A 5,953-nucleotide genomic window follows, 5' to 3' on the forward strand; every position below is an offset into this window, starting at 1 on the left:
TAGCTCTCAAGACAGAAGGGATCTAAGAGGCCATCAGATCCAAGACCCTCATTTTACATAGGAGGAAATGGAAGATGATAGAGGTTAAGTGGTTTTTCCCAGTCACACAGGTAGTAAGTGTCAGAGATGGAATTTGAACACAAGTCTTCTTGACTCTATGTTTAGTGTGCTCTCTACCATATCATGATGTATGCAAAGTAGAAATGCTATCCATTATTATTACTGCTCTCATTGTTACCATGATAGGTGTAGTATTTTCTTGTTGGTAGGAAGAGTACATGATTTCCTACAAATGCAAAATGAATGATCATGGTAGTTCTTGCTTTTCTATAGTATATGGTTGGTTATCAGTTTTATGGCCTATCAAAACTATAAATGAGTCTAACAGTATTCTTTTTTATTAACACTAATTTTAACAATTTTGAGTTTCTAATTCTCTTCTTTCTTGCAGCTCTTCTCCACCCATTGAGAAGGCAAGAAATCATATCCATTATACATGTGAAGTCATCTAAAACATATTTCCATATTAGCCATTTTGCAAAAAAAGGAAAAAAAATAAAGATAGTTAAAAAAAGTATGCTTCAATCTGCACTCAGAGTTCATCAGTTTTCTCTCAGGAACAGACTGCATTTTTCATCATGAATCTTTTGGAATTATCATGGATCATTATCTTGATCAGAGTATCTAAGGCTTTCACAGTTCATCATCCTTATAATTATTGTTATTACTGTGTACAATGTTCTCCTGGTTCTGCTCATAAGTCTTCCCAGATTTTTCTGAAAGTATCTTGCTTGTCATTTCTTATAGCACAATAGTATCCCATCACAATCATAAACCACACCTTGTCCAGTCATTCCCTAATTGACGGGCATCTCCTCAATTTCAAACACTATTCTTAACTTCACCACTTGGTGGTACCAATTTTTTAAAGGGAACTTGACCAGCAAGCCTCATGAGAAGTTTTCTATGGTTCAATCACTTCCCTACAGCCTCCCCAAAAACCTTCTCTTTAATACAGTCAGCAAAATGGAGTTTGATAAGAAAGGCTTCTATTCCAGGCTGACTGTGAATTAAAGTACTCATTGTGGAAACCCAAACTCAAGAAAAAAAAGAATCTAAGACTTCTCTAGAAACCCTCATGTATTGGTGCAGGGCTTTAGAAGCTCAAGTTTTTGAGTGTCAGAATCTTAGAGTCATTCAAATGGTGCTCCACTGTTCTCTGGCTTGAGATAGCAAGATGGTGAGGAGATGGTCATATGTTGGTGGAGCCAACACTATGATGGTACCTGCATACTTCACATGTTTTAATGGATAGTTGTTATCCATGTCTCTGGAATGGAAAGGGAGAGTAAGAGGAGGGATAGGGGGCAAAAGAAAAAAAAATCAGGGCCAAGAATAAACATTCTCAGAGTTCCCAAAACTTTCACCAGCACTGCTGGCTGTAAATGTAGTACTTAAAAAAACCCAAAGCAAGATTGCTCTTTGGTGTGCTAATTCAATTCATCAATTCATTCCATTTTCCAAAGTACTGACTTTCATGAATAAGGAAGAAACACAATTTAATTGCTTAAATTTACGAATCTATAGTGGTTGCTATTGTTTTTCTATTTGGCCAGCTACAATGAAATTCTATTGGTGTCCAAGGAACATAGCCAGGATATGTGCTTAGCAAGCTATTTTCTGGTAGGGATTTGTTACTAGGCAGACAACAAAGGAAATATACCTGGCCTGGTGATCAGCCTCAGCCACAAGGGTAGGCTTCTCACTAGGGTCTCCTGATGGAGCATCTCCCAATGGGAGACAAAGCTCTTGATAAAGAAACTCCAAGGGGAATGCTACCCTGGTAAGAGAGTCCGATATCATGGTGCAGAGAATCCATGTACTGGAGTGATTTCAAGTTCTGAGTTGGGTCATGAGCACCCTCTTCAATCTCCTTTAGGCAAGTGAAATGGTCTATTGGACAGAGGGCCAGACTTTGATCAGAAAGACATCATCCTCAATCCTTGCTCATAATAGGGGTCATTCATAGCACTTACCCCACAGGGAAATAGGCCTCGTAGTTGTATTGCTGGGGTCAAAACTTATTAGATGTGTGTGGGGGTGGAGATGGGAAATGAAAGAGAAAGGGGAGTTGAGGATGACTCTGGATTTGGGAACCTAGGTGAATGGGAGGTTGCTGATGCCCTTGACAGAAATAGCAAAGTTAGGAGGAAGGATCGGTTTTGGGGAAAAGATAAGGAGTTTTGTTTTGAACATATTTGGTTTTGAGATGCCTATGAGACATATATTTGGAAACATTCATGGTGGTAGGTGGTTGGTGTTGTGGGACTGGAGGTCACGAGATACAAGGGCTATATGTAACAGTCTCAGTTATTGGTACAGAGATGATAACTGAACCCATGGGAGCTGATGAGGGATCTAAGAGACAGACTGTAGAAAGAGAAGAGGGCCCTGAACAGAATCATAGTTAGAGTTGGGACATGGGTGATGATCCAATGAAGGAGACAGAGAAGGAGCAAGACAGGTAGTAGAGCCAAGAGAGAGCTTGAAAATCCAGAGTGTTTCCAGAACAAATGTGTGCTCAATAGTGCCAAGTGCTGTAGAGAGGTCAATAAAGGACGAGGACTGAAGGAAAAGGTCATGAGATTTGGCGATCAAGAGCTCACTGGTCACCCTGGAGAGCTCCATTTCAGTGGAGGGAGGAGATCAAAAGCCAGGCTACAAAGGATGGAGGAGTGGGAGGAGAGGCAGTGGAGGCAAGGCTAGAAGCAGCTTTTTTCTAGGCTTTTGGCTGAGAAATGAAAAATGGGATGTTGAAGGACTTGGGACTTACTGAGACTTAAACGTAATAGGACTTAAACCATGACTACTGTGATTCATTTCTTAGTGTCCGTGACTGCCATGACTTTTGAGCTCACTGTTCAGAATTTCGTAACTGCAAGTGCCCTCCTCCCTCTGAAGGATGCAGCAAACGAATCAATCTCCTGCAGACGCCCATTCACTCACAGCCATGATTTAGACAGAAAGGGTGATACTATCATCCTAGATAATAAGTGGTTTTATTTGCTTTTGGATTTCTTTTCCTTTAATTCCTTAAACCAGCTGAGAAGGCTTTTCCCATCTCCCCAATTCTAACAGGTAAGGGTCCAAATGGTTCCATTGTATCTGGGACCATAGATGAGATCCTCCACATCCCCCTTATAAACTGACCTTGAACCTAATCCTAAGTGCCTCATCCCCCTCAACTGATTACTGAGCTCAAAGATCCCAAAGTGTAAATTTGGAAGCAAAGGTATCAGAGAACACCTTCCTCCCTACTGATCAATATCCTGGAATGTAGGAAAAAGGAAAAAGCATCCCTGACACACAGCAGAGATAGGACTTTTCCTGTACAAAAAGGGAAAGCTGGGAAGCAGTCTTGGAGAGGTGCCACCTTCCCCCCACCCCATCTAGATACAGATTTGGAAGACCAAAACACCCCTCGCATCTCCAGTCCTCCTGAGGCCTTGATCAGATACCCAGAATGTCTTTTAATAAATATTCTTTGGGCACAGAAGTATTGTGCACAAGCTTTCTCCTTTTCCTTTCCCTAGTTCAGATGATGAGTTGAGCTATCACTTAATCAGTCCTTTGGAGAGGCCTTTGCAGCTATATATAGGAAGCAAAATGGGTGGAAGAAACTGATTAATTCTCCTTCTCATTTAAAATTTCTTCAAAATCACATAGAGGGTCATTATTCAAATTGCTGCAGTTAGTGGCCCTATTTTATCAGATGATAGCTTGAGGGGATAATGATAGGGTCAAAAGAGAAGTTTTTTTAAGGATGAGTGAGAACCGTGCATGCCTAAAGCCTATTAATAACTGGGACAGACATGGCTCTGCTATTGCGTGGGGCTGAAGGCTAGGTTGGCTTCTCTATTTTAAGGTCAGTATCTATGCTTCAAAATACTTCCCAAACATGGAGCAGCTGTCAACACCCCTATTAGTTTACACACTTTGGGATGGGGCAAAGGCTAAGTTTGCCAGGTACACTCCCATCTGCACTTGTACAGCTATGCTGCCTGACTGTGCTGCACACATGGAAAGAAAGAGGCATTTGTCTCCAACTTGTACATCTTCAGAGAGAGGAAACCCATGTTTGGAGGCCAGAAGGGATCCCTGGAGACCCTGCCTTCAGATTTCAAGATCCAGCCATTGAGCAATGTTTGCTCTGCTGCCAACACTAAAGGACTTCCAATCCTGCCGGTCCTTGTCCGCCCTTGCCTTCCATAGGGGTTTGCCCACAAGATAAAGTTGTGCAAACTTTCCTCTTTCTCTGCCTAGGTCCAGCCACACAGCAGATGGCACTGCCATCACTGAGTCTATCCCTCAAAACTGACCTTTTTTTCTAGGCTGCTAGTTTGCTATAACATTGCTCACAGCAGTATTTCTCTTTGCTCCTGATAGTTTCCATGTTTTTGAGTCAACCCTCTGAAAATTAGACCAAAAAAATCTAAATTGTAAATACTAAGGGAAAAGACCAAGCTATCCAATTCTCAGCTGCCACCTGGAGCATTCAGCCCCACGGGGAGGAACACCTTAGACAAGAGATTAGGTTTAGAGCTAGAGTCAATCAAACAACAAACATTTTTAAAAGCCTACTTTGTGCCAGGAACTGGGAACAAAGACACAAAAGAAACCATTTCTCCCCACAAAGAACTTACATTCTATAGGAGTACCCCAGCCCTTATTTAGTTCCACCTGCCATTTTGTGGATGGGAAAACTGAGGTCCAGAGAAGAGGGAGTTAGTCTCCTAAGGTCAGGCAGGTCACCTGTGGTTCATCTGCCTCCAAATCTAGGTTTCTTTCCACCTACAAGAGCTGTTTCTCTGCCACAACTAAATATTCCTTCTTGTAGTTTCATAGCCAAAGCAAGCTGGGAAGGTATCTCTGGGAGATGTCATACCATCACCCCAATCTGGATACAGATTGGAGCTTCAGCCAAGGGGACCTGGGCATTATGCACTCCCGACTAAGATTATATAGTTAGTAAGGTCCCATAGAGTAGGGAGGCAGGCACTAGCTTATGCTCTTGGGATAGAAAGGAGAGTACTAGGCTGGCCAGAGAAAGGACTCTCAGAGTAGCCAAGGGAAAGCAGCCTATCGGAAAGAAAAGATGCACATTCAACTTGGAAAAGGGAATTTTGAAAATGAGGATCGAATCCCTTTCTGAAATGATAAAGCTTGGCAAATATTTATAGGGAGTACATTGTAGCTTTGACAGCGTCCCAAAGGGGAAATGGGAAACTTCAGGCTTCCTGAAATGTGTAAAGAGCCCTGGATTTGGAGTCAGAGGACCTGGATTTGAATCTTGCCTCTGGCAATTACTCCCTTATGACCTTGGGTAAGACAATTAAACTCTCTGGCCTCCGTTTCCTCTTCTGTAAAATGAGGGGATTAGACTTGACAGTCTCTAAGGTCCCTTGTAGTTCTAGATCTAGAATTCTATGATTCTAGGACTTGGGAAGAAATCTTGTCTCTGATATGCCCTGTGTGACCTTAGGTAAGTCTTTTGCCCTCTATGAACCCCAGCTTCCTCATCTGTAAGATGAAGAGATTAGACTTCATGACCTCTTAGGTTCCTTCCAGCTCCAAATCCAACCCTCCAACATTGTGCATCACTCAACGATCTCACTTTCCCAGATATCCAAGCAATTATTATTCATGAGGTTGGCAATCCAACTTGTTCCAGTCCTCCAAATCAGAGTTCTGGCTATCATTGTGGGCTGGGAGTATTTGCAAATGCGTCTGCAATTCCCTCAAACAGCCTATAATGGATGTATTTTGTACCGTATCAACAGAAAGCTCCAGAACTTCCTTGTCTTGGCTATTGACCTTGCCCCCCATCAGATAAGAACAGCTTTCTCTTCTAAGATCAACAATAGTTCTTCATCAGGCAGGTTTTTGAAAAAGT

The sequence above is a fragment of the Vombatus ursinus genome, unplaced genomic scaffold, assembly GCF_900497805.2.
Source record: "Vombatus ursinus unplaced genomic scaffold, bare-nosed wombat genome assembly UNPS02004405.1, whole genome shotgun sequence".
In the NCBI taxonomy this organism is placed as follows: domain Eukaryota; kingdom Metazoa; phylum Chordata; class Mammalia; order Diprotodontia; family Vombatidae; genus Vombatus; species Vombatus ursinus.